General features: G+C 39.6%; 1 protein-coding gene, 1 non-coding gene and 1 pseudogene across 3 annotated transcripts in view; 1 reads left to right on the top strand and 2 right to left on the bottom strand.

The window, feature by feature from the left end:
- ZNF19 (zinc finger protein 19) overlaps window positions 1-18,037 on the bottom strand; it is a 107,262-nt gene that overhangs the window by 38,615 nt on the left and 50,610 nt on the right. For both annotated transcript variants that reach the window (XM_019935548.3, XM_073796834.1), the window contains exon 3: window positions 4,220-4,297. The gene's annotated coding sequence lies outside the window, so the exon portion shown is untranslated. The remainder of the gene's footprint in view (window positions 1-4,219; window positions 4,298-18,037) is intronic.
- Window positions 2,066-2,172, top strand: LOC117309305 (U6 spliceosomal RNA). Its single transcript, XR_004523592.1, has one exon. It is a non-coding gene; the product is annotated as a U6 spliceosomal RNA (small nuclear RNA).
- The window catches only part of LOC141277241 (large ribosomal subunit protein eL31-like), a 49,419-nt pseudogene continuing 41,288 nt past the window's right edge, over window positions 9,907-18,037 (bottom strand).

An 18,037-nucleotide genomic window follows, 5' to 3' on the forward strand; every position in this document is an offset into this window, starting at 1 on the left:
AAAGCAAAAGTTTACAAACATCCTTATAAAAGAATATGTAAACACAGAAAATTCAAATTCTATAAAAAAGTACAACAGGGAATGTAAATTGATACAGCCACTGTGGAGAACAGTATGGAGGTTCCTTAAAAAACTAAAAATAGAATTACCATATGATCCAGCAATCCCACTGCTGGGCATATACCCAGAGAAAGCCATCATTCAAAAAGACACATGCATCCCAATGTTCATTGCAGCACTATTTACAATAGCCAGGTCACGGAAGCAACCTAAATGCCCATTGACAGATGAATGGATTAAGAAGATGTGGTACATATACACAATGGAATATTACTCAGCCATAAAAAGGAACAAAATCTGGTCATCTGTAGAGATGTGGATGGATCTAGAGACTGTCATATAGAGTGATGTAAGTCAGAAAGAGAAAAACAAATATTGTACATTAACACATATATGTGGAATCTAGAAAAATGGTACAGGTGAACTGGTTTGCAAGGCAGAATCAGAGACACAGATGTAGAGAACAAACATATGGACATGAAAGGGGGAAAGCAGGGGAGGGGGTTAATGATGGTTAGATGAATTGGGAGATTGGGATTGACATATACACACTAATATGTATAAAATAGATAACTAATAAGAACCTGCTGTATAAAAAATGAATAAATTTTAAAAAATAAAAAAATATATATCAGCACCATTATAAAAAAGTGGTTAGATGAACTAAAAAAAAATTTGATAAGTTAGATACAAATAAAAGACCTATGGAATAATTTTTTTAAAAAAGTATACCAAGCAATGTAAAAATTATTAGAAATCCCACGGAAAACAGGAGAAAACATTTGGTAAGTACCTTTGTAGAAATCTTTTCATGCATATAAGCTCATATGCATATTACATGACCATAAATTCAATTTTATAGAAAATATTGTAGTAGATGTATTCAAGCTCCATAATTCTCATGGGATCAATATGAAATTAGTTCCCAGCTAAGACCACATCTTTGCCTAGCTTTTTCCCTGGTCCTGTATCTCCTAAGCACACTCAATCAATCACTTGCACAAGAATCCCCATCTCAGGCTCTGCTTCTGCTAGAATCTGGCCCAAAACAGGTATCATACTATGTATGCTCAACCATAACTTACTTGTCAGTCAACAAGGTATGGGCATGTCTTTTTCATATTAACAGTGATTCCCAATATTGTTCTAAGTGACTGTACAGTATTCCACAGCAGTTATAATAATTTATCTAATCACCTATTGATGGATATTGATTATATATCCACCTATTGATGGATATTTAGGTCATTTCTAATTTATCATTAATATAAACTGTATATAAAGCTACAAGAAATACTCTCATAAGTATATTTCTGAATACAATTTTATTATTACCTGAGAGTAAATTTCTAGTAGATGTGGAATTTCTGAGTCTAAGGGGTAGCATATTTAAAATTTTATTACATACACTGCTAGCAAACTGCCACCCAGAAAGTTCATCATCAATTTATGGTCACAACAGAGCACAAGAATGCCCATTTCCCCACACCCACACCCAAAACTGGATTTGCCAATATATATATATTTTTTTTGGTATGCAGGCCTCTCACTGTTGTGGCCTGTCCCATTGAAGAGCACAGCTTGACAGAGATGGAAAATATAAAACCATGATAATAAACATCAGTGAAAATGAATGAACTTGAGCTATGTGGTTAAATCTCAAGTCTATAAAGTTGAATTTAAAAAGTAAGCTAGGGGGCTTCCCTGGTGGCGCAGTGGTTGAGAATCTGCCTGCCAATGCAGGGGACACGGGTTCGAGCCCTGGTCTGGGAAGATCCCACATGCCGCGGAGCAACTGGGCCCGTGAGCCACAATTACTGAGCCTGCACATCTGGAGCCTGTGCACCGCAACAAGAGAGGCCGCGACAGTGAGAGGCCCATGCACCGCGATGAAGAGTGGCCCTCGCTTGCCACAACTAGAGAAAGCCCTCACACAGAAACGAAGACCCAACATAGCCATAAATAAATAAATAAAGTTGTAAAAAAAAAAAAAAAAGGTAAGCTGGTGCTCGCTTCAGCAGCACATATACTAAAATTGGAATGATACAGAGAAGATTAGCATGGCCCCTGCACAAGGATGACACGCAAATTCATGAAGCGTTCCATATTTTTTTCAAACTACACTGGCATTTTTCACAGAACTAGAACAAAAAATTTCACAATTTGTATGGAAACACAAAAGATGCCGAATAGCCAAAGCAATCTTGAGGAAAAAAAACGAAGCTGGAGGAATCAGGCTCCCTGACTTCAGACTATACTACAAAGTTACAGTAATCGAGCAGTATGGTACTGGCACAAAAACAGAAAGATAGATCAATGGAACAGGATAGAAAGCCCAGAGATAAACCCATGCACATATGGTCACCTTATCTTTGATAAAGGAGGCAGGAATGTACAGTGGAGAAAGGACAGCCTCTTCAATAAGTGGTGCTGGGAAAACTGGACAGGTACATGTAAAAGTATGAGATTAGAACACTCCCTAACACCATACACAAAAATAAACTCAAAATGGATTAAAGAACTAACTGTAAGGCCAGACACCATCAAACTCTTAGAGGAAAACATAGGCAGAACACTCCATGACATAAATCACAGCAAGATCCTTTTTGACCCACCTCCTAGAGAAATGGAAATAAAAACAAAAATAAACAAATGGGACCTAATGAAACTTCAAAGCTTTTGCACAGCAAAGGAAACCATAAACAAGATGAAAAGACAACCTTCAGAATGGGAGAAAATATTTGCAAATGAAGCAACTGACAAAGGATTAATCTCCAAAACATACAAGCAACTCATGCAGCTCAATAACAAAAAAACAAACAACCCAATCCAAAAATGGGCAGAAGATCTAAATAGACATTTCTCCAAAGAAGATATACAGATTGCCAAAAAACACATGAAAGAATGCTTAAAATCATTAATCATTAGAGAAATGCAAATCAAAACTACAATGAGATATCATCTCACACCGGTCAGAATGGCCATCATCAAAAAATCTAGAAACAATAAATGCTGGAGAGGGTGTGGAGAAAAGGGAACACTCTTGCACTGCTGGTGGGAATGTGAATTGGTACAGCCACTATGGAGAACAGTATGGAGGTTCCTTAAAAGACTACAAATAGAACTAACATATACCCAGCAATCCCACTACTGGGCATATACCCTGAGAAAACCATAATTCAAAAAGAGTCAAGTACCAAAATGTTCATTGCAGCTCTATTTACAATAGCCAGGACATGGAAGCAACCTAAGTGTCCATCCACAGATGAATGGATAAAGAAGATGTGGCATATATATACAATGGAATATTACTCAGCCATAAAAAGGAACAAAACTGAGTTATTTGTAGTGAGGTGGATGGACCTAGAGACTGTCATACAGAGTGCAGTAAGTCAGAAAGAGAAAAACAAATACCATATGCTAACACATATATATGGGGGAAAAAAAGGTCAGAAGAACCTGGGGCAAGACGGGAATAAAAATGCAGACCTACTAGAGAATGGACTTGAGGATACGGGGAGGGGGAAGGGTAAGCTGGGACAGAGTGAGACAGTGGCATGGACATATATACACTACCAAACGTAAAATAGATAGCTAGTGGGAAGCAGCCGCATAGCACAGGGAGATCAGCTTGGGGCTTTGTGACCACCTAGAGGGGTGAGATAGGGAGGGTGGGAGGGAGGGGGATGCAAGAGGGAAGAGATATGGGGACATATGTATATGTATAATTGATTCACTTTGTTATAAAGCAGAAACTAACACACCATTGTAAAGCAATTATACTCCAATAAAGATGTTCAAAAAAAATAGATCATCTACAAGGACCTACTGTATAGCACAGGGACTCTATTTACTACTCTGTAATAATCTATATGGGAAAAGAATCTGAAAAAGAATGGATATATGTATATGTATAACTGAATCACTTTGCTCTACACCTGAAGCTAACACAACATTGTAGATCAACTCTACTCCAATATAAAATAAAAATTAGATTAAAAATTTTAAAAAGTAAGCTGCAGAAGAAAATATCAAGTATACTATTTATATACATTAAAAACATGTAAAATAATGTTATGATGTTTATGGAAATAACCATATATAACAAGTTTTCAAGCATCTATGAGCATGAATAACAACAAATTCATATGGTACCTACCTCTGGAACCACAGAGAGGTAAATGCAATTCAAAAGATGTATACAGGGGACTTCAATTCCATCTGTAATGCTTTAGTTCTAAAAAACACATGGAATAGCCATGACAAAATGGTCAGATACGATAAAGCTGAGGGGAGGTACATGGGTGTTTGTTATTCTCTTAATTTTTCTACACTTGAAGTATTTTAAAGAACTTTAAAAAAATTTCAATAGTTCCACTAGTAGAATAAAACCAGGAGAAATACCTTTTAAAAAATTGAGAAAAGAGAGGGACTTCCCTGGCAGTCCAGTGGTTAAAACTTCACTTTCCAATTCAGGGGGTGCAGGTTCAATCCCTGGTCAGGGAGCTAAAATCCCACATGCCTTGAGGCCAAAAAAACCAAAAAACATAAAACAGAAGCAATATTGTAACAAATTCCATAAAGATTTTAAAAATGGTCCACATCAAAAAAATCTTTAACAGAAATTGATAAAAGAGCAAAGAAAGCAAAAGGGACAAAATAGGACACAAGTAATCATTAAAAATTAAAAGCATTCAAGATGACAGATGTCAGACCAAAATTTATCACAATAAATGTAAGTTGTTTAAAATATTCTTAAATGCATCAATACAGGAAATGTATGAAACATACTCTGCCTAGATAATTGGGCTACTTTCCATAAATCCAAGGGTAAATAAGCCTGTGAATAAGGAGATTGCCTTTACCTAGACATCCCTCACAAACCAGAGAGCTTCTGTTTCTAATTACCTGGAGAGCCCTTGTTCTTTTCACTGAGGATAAGACCCCATATACTCATGAAGTACACTATCCTAAACAGAAATTTCTGAATTACTAATGCAACAAATTAAAATATTAGTGAGGTCTCACTAATCATTTTCCTCTATTCCATATACAATATGTGCTTTCCTGATATTTCTTGCCAAAGCCCAGGAATCATTAAAGACTTCGGGGAACGATAACTTCTGTGCTACATGTGGTGTACCAAACTGCTGGGTTTGGACGCTCCAAAACAACTGGACACTTCCACAGCCTTGGTTAAAGCCTCAGCTTTCAGTGACAGAACCCAGGGGGCTGTTCTGTCTCTCAGGGCCAGGAGGTTTCCTCATTCTAAAACTCTGCACGGCCTCCTTGCCTCTTTCCCTCTCATGCAGGGCAGTGCCATCTGCACACACTTCCCTCGAGCTCACCATCCCCAGGCTGCTCTCTTTCCAGCTCAGGCTGCAGTAGTGGAGCTTGCAGCTGTGTGGCCTCCGACAGCGGGGTTGGGGTGGGGGAAGCTAGCGCAGGTCCGAGGCAGAGACCCAGAGGTGGGAACCGCTGCACGGGGAGACCCTCCACCAGGAGCTTTGAGGCCGGCGACCTCCCTGGTGTCTCCCTTGGAGCTTGGACAACCTCAAGCACTACCCGGCTCAAGGGATGCGGAATGAATCATACGCATGAGAAAATCAAGGTTCAGGGAGTTTTAATAAGGCCACAGTAATCATATACTAGGATCAGGAGAGGAGAGAAATGAACAATTTCAAACACTTGAAGGCTTCCCTCGGTCCTGAATATTAAATAGAACACCTGAATGTCAGCTACATTTTTCACAGCACAATGGTGACATCTAGTGTTAGCTGGGTAAATATCAGCCTTGCAATTGACCTGAAATTCAGAGTCTTGGTGTCTCCTTTCGCCTCAGGATTCTCACCTTGGCTTCCTGCAGGACCAAACAAGAAATTTGTTTTTGTTTTTTTCCAATTTCTAACTTGCCTTTTAATTTTCTTAACAATTGCTCTTCTTTTTTTAACACTGTTGAAGTAAAAGTGATGTACAATAGACTGGATATTTAAATTTTTTAATTGAAATATATTTGACATAACATTGTGTAAACTTAAGGTGTACAACATGCTAATTTGATACATTTATATAGTATCATATGATTGCCATTGTAGTGATTATTTGCACCTCTTCCACGTTACGTAATTATCCTTTCTTTTAGTGGCTGGAACAATTAAGTTCTAGTCTTTTAGCAAGTTTGATGATTATAATACTGTTGTCTATATTCACTACACTGGAACTACTCTAGGACTTATTTACTACTTGTTGCAAATTTGTAGCCTTAAACATCTGTCCTATCCTCCCACCCAAATTGGACATTTTTAGGGTGTACAACGTGGTGAATTTTGACCAGCAGAGAACGAAACAGACAAAAATTCCTGTCCTCGTAGGCTTGCATTCTTTTTAAAAAAGTATTTATTTATTTATTTCTAACTTTGGCTGCGTTGGGTCTAAGTTGCGGTACAGGGGATCTTTCATTGCAGCACGTGGGCTTCTCTCTAGTTGCGTGTGCAGGTTTTCTCTCTCTAGTTGTGGCGTGCAGGCTCCAGAGCACGTGAGCTCCGTAGTTACAGCATGTGGGCTCTCTGGTTGTAGCATGCAGACTCAGTTGCCCCTCGGCATGTGGGATCTTAGTTCCCTGACCAGGGATTGAACCCACGTACCCTGCATTGGAAGGCGGATTCTTAACCACTGGACCAGCAGGGAAGTCCTGGCTTGCATTCTTTTTTTTCCGGCTTGCATTCTTAATGGCCAGAATTATGCCACATGGCTACTCCCAACAGCAGAGGAATTTGGAAGGCAAGTTTTTAGCTTTTTGGCTTCCACAATAGAAAGAAAATGGAAAGGGTGTTTTGTGAACCAACTTACAGTTCCTGCCACAATGGGACTGAGGAGCATGCTTGAAATGTGTAAACGCTTATGTACACCAGTTAGGTTTAAAACATGTTTCAAAAGTATTGACATACCTACTCCTTCAGCCAGCCCCATTCATTATTATTATTACTACAGTTAGTATTAACTTAGATGTCTTATTTGATGACATGTAAATAGATCCCCTAGCACAAGACCCTGGCCCACAGGGGAACTCCATTCAATGGTAGATACTATCTTGGCACCAATAAGGTACCCCCCAATGGCCCTCGAGTGTTGTTTAGACCTTCCATTACCTCAGGTCCCTTTCATTAGCTCACTGTAAAGATTCCTTGTTAAGTTACATGCTCAGCTGGCTTTGCTAACCTCTCATGATGTTCACAGCCTCTTTGTTTTCTAAAGTCCCCTTAATAGAAAGAAACAGATGTTTACTAGATAGGATGAATGGAACTGCTCATCTGGCTCAGAATATACTCATTTTTACTGAATCAATATTAAATCACAGTTTATAAAAACCCACTCCAAAACTCCTGGGACTCTCCACCAGGATACGCTTCCCAAAGTAAATTCCATCAGATCACAGCTCTTAAACTGGAATGCACATTGGAATCACCTGGGAAGATTTTTTTAAACTGTGATGCCTGGGTCTTGCCCCCAAAGCAGTGATTTTCAATTGGGTGATTTGCTCCTTCCACCAGGAAACACTTAGCAATGTCTTTTGGTTGTTACAACCGGGAGAGGGTGTGACTGGTATCTAGTGGGTAGAGCCGAGGGATGGTACTAAACATCCCACAATGCAGAGAAAGAGAAAGGCCTCCATAGTAAAGAATGTCTGGTCCCAAATGTCAATATGGGCAATGCTGAGAAACCTCATTAAAGATTTGACTCTCTAGATATGTGTTCACCCTGCGTGTGGGAGTTTTTTTTTCAATTAAAAAAATTTTATTTTATATTGGAGCACAGTTGATTAACAATGTTGTGTTAGTTTCAGGTGTACAGCAAAGTGATTCAGTTTACATAACCATGTATCTATTCTTTTTCAGTCTTTTCCCATTGGCATGGGAGTTAAAACCTTCCCAGGTGATTCCATTATGCAGCTAAGTTTGAGGGAAAAAAGCTAGAAACCTGTTGCTAGAGAATATTTGCATATGTGGCTAAATTGCTTTCAACCCTGTGCCACTGAGTTTCAACTGGAAAATTTCCACATCTTCTCATTGGATCGTGAGTTGGGTTGGAGGTTGAAGGTGGTTGGAAGAAGGAAGAGTTGGTTGCTTTCATAAGGAGGACCCCACAACATGCTAGAATGGACATCTCCACAAATATAAGTTTTGCTGCTTATTATTCACCTACTTAGGAGTTGGCCTCGCTGGTATACATCAGAAGGATCATTAACTACAAACAGTCACGTCCTGGGAAATTGGCCACTAGGAGTCACACATGGGGGAAGCAAGCTGGCTAATCATTGCCGCTGCTCTGGGAGGTGACAGCTTCTTTGGGGGGGAACTCCAGGAAGGGCCACTGCAGTTGCACAACTTCAGGGGTACTGTTCAAATAGAACACAACACGAATGGTGCTTCCTGGCTCCGTAGCCCCCAAAGTAAATTTTTACATTCACCAGATTGCCTAGACTTTTAAGCTAAACCGTTTTAAATATTTTTGCCAAATGAAAATAGCTCTATATATTCTATTTTTTTTAGTTTTTTTTTACGTGGACCATTTTTAACGTCTTTATTGAATTTGTTACAATATTGCTTCTGTTCTATGTTTTGGTTTTTTGGCCGGGAAGCATGTGGAATCTTAGCTCCCTGACCAGGGATCAAACCTGCACTCCCTGCATTGGAAGGCAAAGTCTTAACCGCTGGACCACCAGGGAAGTCCCTATTCTGATACTTATACTGTCTCAGATAATACTAAGGAGAATATATTTTATATTATATATATGATATTTGCATGTGTATATATATAATATAAACAATTTTTTAAAAAATATTTATTTATTTGGTTGCACCGGGTCTTAGTTGTGTCAGGCAGGCTCCTTAGTTGCGGCATGCATGTGGGATCTACTTCTCTGATCAGGGATCGAAACTGGGCCCCCTGCATTGGGAGCACGGAGCCTTAATATAAACAATTTTTAAACACAAATGGTATTATATTATACATACCAACTGCAACTTGCTTTTTTTTTTTTGGCCATGCCATGCATCTTGCGGGATCTTAGTTCCCCAACGAGGGACTGAACCTGGGCTACGGCAGTGAAAGCTCAGTCTTAACCACTGGATCGGCAGGGAATTCCCTGCAACTTTCTTTTTCATTTAACTTTCTATATTGTCCACTCCACAGGTTCAGACATGTAGCTATGTTATTCCATCTAACAACTACAGAGTATTACATTTGTGTGGAACTGATGACCTTAAAGAGTAGTTGCTTATTAAATAAGGGTGGACTGAACACAAGAATTCCTGGAATCCTATAACATGACACTAAAAGTACAACAAGGATAAGGATTTATAAGGACAAGAGAATGAGAAAGGAGATGAAAACTGATGAGAGATGTCAACACAGTGTGAGCAGATGGAAAGAGAGAAAGAAGTGGTAACCAGAGAAAACCAGAAGCCTTGCATGTGACAAGAGAGGGGAGGAGGGTGGCTAGGACACGTGGATAATACCACAAAGCAAACTGATTCACCCAGCAGAAAGGCTCAGGAATCAGGCGTCAGACACTTTGCACAGCAGACACAAGACACAGGGAAGAGGAAAGAGGGAAGAGGTATAGGGACAACTGGACCTATAGATCCCATCCCCATGTATACAGCCCAGAGATTTCTGCCCCCAAACCCTGTAACACAGGAGGTTTATTCTCTGGGGGAAAAAAAAAATTACAGAGGGCCAGACTGAAGCAGTGGATTTAGAACAAGGAGATGAATGAAAGTCTGCAAACTGTACAGAGAAACATCACAATGCCTCAGCTCCTCCTCCCCCACCCCCACCCCCAGATCTATTCTCCCACCTGGCTCTCAAACTCTATCAACCTGGCTTTATACCGTCTGCACAGGAGCTTGGAAGGGCCTTCTTTAGAGGCAAGGAATAAAGGGAATAACACCCAATAAACCTACAGACATCTGTGGTAAGGGTCTATCGACAAAAAATTCAACAGTCTCTCGAATTCTTCTTTACTACAAAGTGTTGGATGTGATTCTAAGGTCGCAAGCATGGCCATGCCTATGTGTAGGTCGAAGGTAACAGAAATATAACGGAAGTAGAGGGAATGCTCCAGAAATAATGATCAAGGATATAGGGGATATTTTATGTTGAAGCTGGGGATCTTAGGAACACAGTGGTGGGGGTAATGAAGAGCTGTTAGAGGATGTCAGACTGAGATGGACAGGAAGGAGAGAGAATCCGGAGCAACAACCAGGATGTCTATCTCCTAATTCCCACCAAGGAGACAGTCATCATGGGTCAGAGTGTCGCCAGTGCACTTTCCCATTCAGCAAACATCCTGTGTGTATCTACTATGAGCCAGGTTCTGGGTTAGGGAACATGTAAAGATATAGACTAAGATGCTGTTCTTGTCCTCAAAGAACTAACTATTGATCTATACAGGGGATATCGCCAATTGTACAGCTCCCTGCTGTCCTAGGGTAGACATGGGGTTCTGAGACTCTCCTGTTGCTTTCACAGATCCCTGCCTAGGCACAACGTTGTGCAGATCCCTCCTCATTTCCTCACTCTCTTCCAGCCTCACACAAAAATGTCTTTCCCTTAGCGTTCCCACTCAGTCTGTGAGAACCACAATTCAGCACAGCTGAAGGTCTCTTCTGGCTGTCATGTCAAACTAACAAATTAGCATGGAAAAAGCTCACTATGTCCAAGGGGCTAGCTAACTGGCGTTCAAATTCCATCATATAGGCTTGGAAGTTTAGCATTTATAATGATGTCTTCAAAATAGAAGAGGGCTAATAAAATGAAAGGAAATTGAGTTATTTGTAGTGAGGTGGATAGACCTGGAGTCTATCATACAGAGTGAAGTAAGTCAGAAAGAGAAAAACAAACACCATATGGAACACATATATATGGAATCTAAAAAAAAAAAAAAAAAAGGTTCTGATGAACCTAGGGGCAGGACAGGAATAAAAACACAGACGTAGAGAATGGACATGAGGATATGGGGGGGGGGAACGGTAAGGTGGGACGAAGTGAGAGAGTAACAGTGAAATATATACACTACCAAATGTAAAATAGCTAGCTAGTGGGAAGCGGCCACATAGCACAGGGAGATCAGCTCAGTGCCTTGCGACCACCTAGAGGGGTGGGATAGGAAGGGTGGGAGGGAGGCAGACACAAGAGGGAGGAGATATGGGAACATATGTATATGTATAACTGATAAACTTTGTTATAAAGCAGAAACTAACACACTATTGTAAAGCAATTATACTCCAATAAAGATGTTAAAAAAAGAAAAGAAAAGAAACACAGCAGTTTAGGCCTAGAGTCATGAGCCATACATTTTTTGTTTGTACACCTCCTAAGGTAATTTTGTGAATACTAGGTAGTTGCAGTTAACAAGCATATTAAAAGATGCTCAACATTGTTACTCGTTAGGAAAATGAAAATGAAAATCACATTGAGATACCACTTCACATCCACTAAGTTAACCATAACTTTTTTCTTTTTTTTTCTTTTTTCTTTTGGCAGTTCTATTACTTTATTGAACAATCAGCAGTTAGTTCTCATCCACACTAACTGTCTGTAGATTTTTGAAAGTGGTGACAGGTACATAGGTAACCAATGTATAGAGCTTGTTTGGTGAATCTTCCATTATGTTTTGTGGACAACCGCACACGGATACAGTATGGGACATTCCTTATTCCTTTGGCCCAGACAGCTTTGTTGAGCCTGGTGTCAATGAGTACATCTGGAGTTCCCATCTCCTTCATGGCAAATTTCCAGATTTCTCTGAGTGCCCGAGGGGCACGCTTCTTGAAACCCACTCCACGATGCGCTTGTGAATGTTGATGGTGTATTCTCTGGTCACCACCTCGTTGATGGCAGACCGGACCTTCTTCTTCTTGCCACCCTTCATTGCAGGAGCCATCCTGCCCGGCCAGCGTTGGAAAGCTCATGACTTTTTTAAAATGGAAGATAACAAGAGTTGGCAAAGATGTGGAGAAATTGGAACCTTCATACATTGCTGGTGGAAATGTAAAATGTTGCAGTGGCTGTGGAAAAGTTTGGTAGTTCCTCAAAAAGTTAAACAAAATTATCAGCAACGTCACTCCTAGGTATAGAACCAAAAGGATTGAAAATAGGTATTCAAACAAATACTTGTACACCTATGTTCATAATAGCAGCACTATTCATAATAGCCAAAAGGTAGAAACAACCCAAATGTCCATCAGCTGATGAGTGAATAAGCACAATGTGATATATCCATTCAGTGGAATACTATTCAACCATAAAAGGGACTGAAATACTGATACATGATACAACTTGGATAAACAGCAAAAACATGTTAAGTGAACGAAGCTAGACAAGGTTACATACTGTATGATTCCATTTATATGAAACGTCCAGAGTAGTAAATCCATAGAAACAGAAAACAGATTAGTGGTTGCCAGGAGGAGTGATTGCTTAATGGGTGTAGAGTTTCCTTAAACGTCCAGAGTAGTAAATCCATAGAAACAGAAAACAGATTAGTGGTTGCCAGGAGGAGTGATTGCTTAATGGGTGTAGAGTTTCCTTTTTTTTTCTTTTTTAAAAAAGTTATTTTATTTATTTATTTTTGGCTCCGTTGGGTCTTCGTTGCTGTGCGCGGGGTTTTCCCTAGTTGTGGCGAGCAGGGGCTACTCTTCGTTGTGGTGATTGCCATGGCTTCTCTTGTTGCAGAGCACGGGCTCTAGAGCGCAGGCTCAGTAGTTGTGGCACACAGGCTTAGTTGCTCCATGGCACGTGGGGTCTTGCTGGACCACGGCTCAAACCTGTATCCCCTGACTTAGCAGGCAGATTCTTAACCACTGCGCCACCAGGGAAGTACCTTAGAGTTTCCTTTTGAGGTGATGAAAATGTCTTGGAAATACAGGTGATGGTTGTGCAACACTGTAAATGTACTAACTGCTACTGAATTATACAGTTTAACATGGTTAATGGTTAATTTTATGTTTTGTGAATTTTACTCAATAAAAAAATCAATAAAAGAAAAAAAGACCTAAGTAGTCCCCCTACTCGTTTTTAGCTAATATTTAACATTTCTGAAGTTTAAAGAGTTGCAAAGGATGTAACTTCCGGTATATTATATAAGCCCGATGTGCTGCTGGCTGCGCTAAGAGGGCAGCTCTCCAGTATATTATAAATAATGACAATTTAAAATAAAACTGTTAACATCATTCTTTTAAATATATCCATACAATCCTAATGCTCTAATTGATACCCCATCACCTATTTGTAAAAATACATGAATAAACTCTTCTTTAACTATCAGATATTGTATCTATTTTTCCAGAGTTACCACATTATCTTATTTAAAATGTGCAGTTTTCAACAACCAAAAACCACTTATGAGATATACAAAGAAACCAGAATGTATGGCTCATACACATAGGAAAAAAGAGCTATCACTATTTTACATCGCTCCTTTTTCTCCTTAAAATGATATTGCCATTACATTTCCCCACATATTTTTATCCTTGTGTAATTTTTTATGGTTTTTGTTTTTGTTTTAGTTTCCTGATACCAAAGGTCCCAAATATTAAAAATTTCTTCTGGATTGGGTTGTTATAATTGGTATTAGTATACATTTGATCAAAATAATGTAAGTATTACAAATTTTGATAAATAATACAAACAGTTATTAAACATAAAGAAATTTGCTGAAAATACAGATCTCTTAATAGCATGGATGGGGCTTTTTTTTTCTGTTTATTCTTGAATTCATGGATAAATATTACCTCTTGCCAAAATGAAAAAGTTCAGCATAAACCTCTATTTCTTGATTTTGCTTCTACACATTCAAGTACTGTTCACATAAACAAGTAGATGGGAATAGAGAGTTTTGTTATATCAATGGCAGTCAATCAATCCTTTGACGGTATATGCCAAAACCCACCCAATGGTCAATCATCAAAAGATTACTGTCAGTGATCTATCTGCTGACAGCTAGATTAGGTATTTCTTCAGTGAGTTTATTTTTTAGATTCATTTATTCATTTATGTTTTAATTTTTGTTATTGAAGAGTTCAAGTCTATACAAATTTAGAAGAGGAATGAAATGAATCTCTACGTGACCACCATCAAGCTTTCAACAGCTTTACCAACCTATGGCCAATCCTTTTTGATCTCTATCCGCCCCCACTATCTGCTCTCCATCCCCCACCCTTCACCACTGCTGGATTATTTTGAAGCAAATGCCAAGTATCAGGCCACTTCTTCTGTAAATACCTCTATATATATAGCTCTAAAATATAAGGACTCTTTTTAAAACAAACCAGTACACCTAAAAAATGTAAGTCATCCAGTATTCAGGCAACATTCAAATCTCCCCTGGTTGTCTCATACATGCTTTTTGTTTTGTTTTGGTCTGGATTTTAGTGTTGGTTTTTCAATTCAAGGTCCTAACAATGCCCACAAATTGCTTTTGGCTAATATTTCTCTTGTCTCTTAGTGATAGATTCTTCCTCCTGTTTTTCTTTCCTCTTGTAATTGGTTTGTTGAAAAACTGGGTCATTTTTCTTGTAGGGTTTTCCACATTCTGGATTTTGCTGATTACTTCTCCCTGGCCTCTGTATTTCCTAAAAATTGATATTTAGGCCTGGTCAGATTCAGAGTTGATACTTTGGCAAGAATCTTCCATAGGTGAACCAGTGGTTAAGATCCGCCTGCCAATGCAGGGGACACAGCTTTGATCTCTGGTCTGGGAAGATCCCACATGTCATGGGGCAACTAAGCCTGTGCACCACAACTACTGAGCTCACGAGCCACAACTACTGAAGCCCACGTGCCTAGAGCCCGTGCTCCGCAACAAGAGAGAAGGCACTGCAATGAGACACCCACACACAGCAACGAAGAGCAGCCCCCTCTCGCCACAACTAGAGAAAGCCCGCATGCAGCAACAAAGAGCCAGCACAGCCAAGAAAGCCCCCAAAAACCATATACTTTGAAAATGTCATCTTTAGCTGCTAAATAAAACTTAAAAAAAAAAAGAATCCTTCATAGGTGGTGTGTGTGTGCTTCCTGTTTCATTGGAGGTACATAACGTCCGAGTATCTCTTTTTTCTGATAGTATTAATCTGTGGGTTCAATGTACCCACTCATTATCAAGGTCCCCATTAGCTTTTCATCTAATGGTTTTAGCAATCATTAATGATCATTTCTTAGATCCATCATTTCATTATAAGTTCCTCTTTCATTATTTTTATTTTTTTGTTTTTTATTTTCCTTTTTCATTTTTGACAAAAATAAATCATTGGAAACTTGCAAATTAATTTGTTGCCTTCTTATTGGAGTCATTCACTTTCTTAATTTCTGTAAACTAGTATACTTTTTAAAATTTCAAGAATTATATTACATAATTATTAATGTTGAGTATTATGTAATTACAATGAATTATATCTGTTACTCTTTCACTTAAGAGATACCTTGTTTAATCTGATAAACTCAGAAGATATTGGGAAAATCAAAATATGAATTCCAATGCATCACAGCCGATTCAATATTTTTCCAATAAAAATAATTTTATCTCATCCCACATTTTAAATACATTTTTGTCAAAAATCTTAGAGGGCTTCCCTGGTGGCTCAGTGGTTAAGAATCTTCCTGCCAATGCAGGGGACACGGGTTTGAGCCCTGGTCCGGGAAGATTCCACATGCTACGGAGCAACTAAGCCCGTGCGCCACAACTACTGAGCCCGTGCGCCACAACTACTGAGCCTGCGCTCTAGAGCCCGTGAACCACAACTATTGAAGCCCGTGCGCCTAGAGCCCGTGCTCCGCAACAAGAGAAGCCACCGCAATGAGAAGCCCGTGCACTGCAATGAAGAGTAGCCACCCCCCCATCCCACCCCACCCCCGCTCGCCGCAACTAGAGAAAGCCCATGCACAGCAACGATAGACCCAACGCAGCCTAAAATAAATAAATAAATTTATTATTTTTTTAAAGAGAAAAAAGAAAGAAAGAATTACACTTCAGGAGAGTTTTGGGGTTTTTGTTTGTTTTTCTCTTTGCTTCCTTTGAAGCAAAGTTTTCATTTATACAGATATAAAAGGTACTACAAAAGAGACTTCCCTTCCACCCTGTTCCTCCTCCACCCTGTTCCTTTCACTAGAGGTTATCAATGAGAAAGAATTTAAAACATGAAATCTGTTGTAATCCTGTATATGCCTGGGGCAACATAAGAGAAACCATTTGAGGCTAATCTATAGTCCAGGAAGTGTTTGGGTATTGTAAAACCTTTGTTACGGAAGACTAAGTATAGAAAGTTGGAAGCAGGGTCGAGATAAAAAAGGCACAGAAGCAAAGAAGAGGATGAGGGACAAGGGAATGAAATAATGAGTCTGGGAGTGCTGAATTATAACTACGAGTTATGTGTGAACCCAAGGCAGGAACAGGAGTTTTCAGAAGTCCACAGAGCAGTTAAGATCAGAATAAATCCAGGTAACCAAGACCAGTCAATGTAGAACCTAGGCATGGAGTCAGGCCCCAAGACTGCCCCTCTTTTCTCAGACTGATTAATGATCTTGAGCCCCTACCCTCCAAAACTGCTTCATGGATAGAGAACCCCTACATTTTAGAGCTGAGAAGAAACTTAGAAATTATCTAACACATCTATTCTCAAGGACTTTGGTCTCAGGGCCGCATAATACTCTTAAAGATACTGAGGACCCCAAAAGTTTCTGTTTATGTAGGCTATGTCTATCTATATTTACTATATTAAAAAGGAACACTGATGAATTTTTAAAAATATTTATTAATATATTTTAAAATAACAATAATAAACACATTACATGTATAAGACTTTCTATGAAAAATAACTATATTTTCCAAAACAGAAAAAAAATAAGTGAAAAGATCAGCATTATTGTTGAAAATCTCTTTAGTGCCTGACTTAACTGGAGACAGCTGGATTCTCTCTGCTTCTGTGTTCAAGGTGTTTGATATCACATGGAGTGGAGCCTCAGGAAAAACACTGTATACATACAAGAGTGGTTTGGAATGTACAGACTCCCCTGAAATGTCTTGGGAATCTCAGTAGTTCCTGGACCACGGTTTGAGAACTACTGATCTGATGTAATTTAGGATTACACTTTCCTGTAATGCCACTTATTAGCAATGTGACCTTCAGCAAGTTACTTGACCTCTCTAGACCTCAGCTTCCTTAGCTGTGAAGTTGGACTAATAACAGACTTGCGTGGATTCCTATAAATGTGAGTCCTCACAGTCAGTTAAAATACAGAAGTGAGGGGCTTCCCTGGTGGCGCAGTAGTTGAGAGTCCACCTGCCGATGCAGGGGACACGGGTTCGTGACCCGGTCCGGGAAGACCCACATGCCGCAGAGCGGCTGGGCCCGTGAGCCACGGCCGCAGAGCCTGCGCGTCCGGAGCCTGTGCTCCGCAACGGGAGAGGCCACAACAGTGAGAGGCCCGCGTACCGCAAAAACAAAAAACAAACAAAAAACAACAGAAGTGAGGTGACACTGATAAATGTTTAATATAGTGTTTGGCCCCTAGTAATCACTCAAATGATGACTCTTCTACTACTGTTGTTAATAATTGTTTTGACAACATGCCAAGCATTGTGCCAGGCACCAAGGATCATATCAAAGTGAGGAAAATAGCCTGAGTCACTTAAGAGTAGGGGAGATAAAATAAATGCATAACTGTGAGAACAAAAGATTATGACAAGAATGATAGAAGAGAGAGCGGTCACACTCATTCTCAACAAATATTAATGAATTGCTTCCTGTGTTTCAGGAGCGACACGCAGTAGGGGGCCAATATGGTGGAGAGGAAGGGTGGCAGGAGGTAAGGGGGGATATGGAGAGATCGGGGTGGGCCATGGACACATTGTGTAGGCCTTGTAGGCCAATGTGATTTGGGATATAAGGAAATGTTTTATGAGGAAGTACCATTTGAG

This window comes from Tursiops truncatus, chromosome 19 (assembly GCF_011762595.2).
Source record: "Tursiops truncatus isolate mTurTru1 chromosome 19, mTurTru1.mat.Y, whole genome shotgun sequence".
Lineage (NCBI taxonomy): Eukaryota > Metazoa > Chordata > Mammalia > Artiodactyla > Delphinidae > Tursiops > Tursiops truncatus.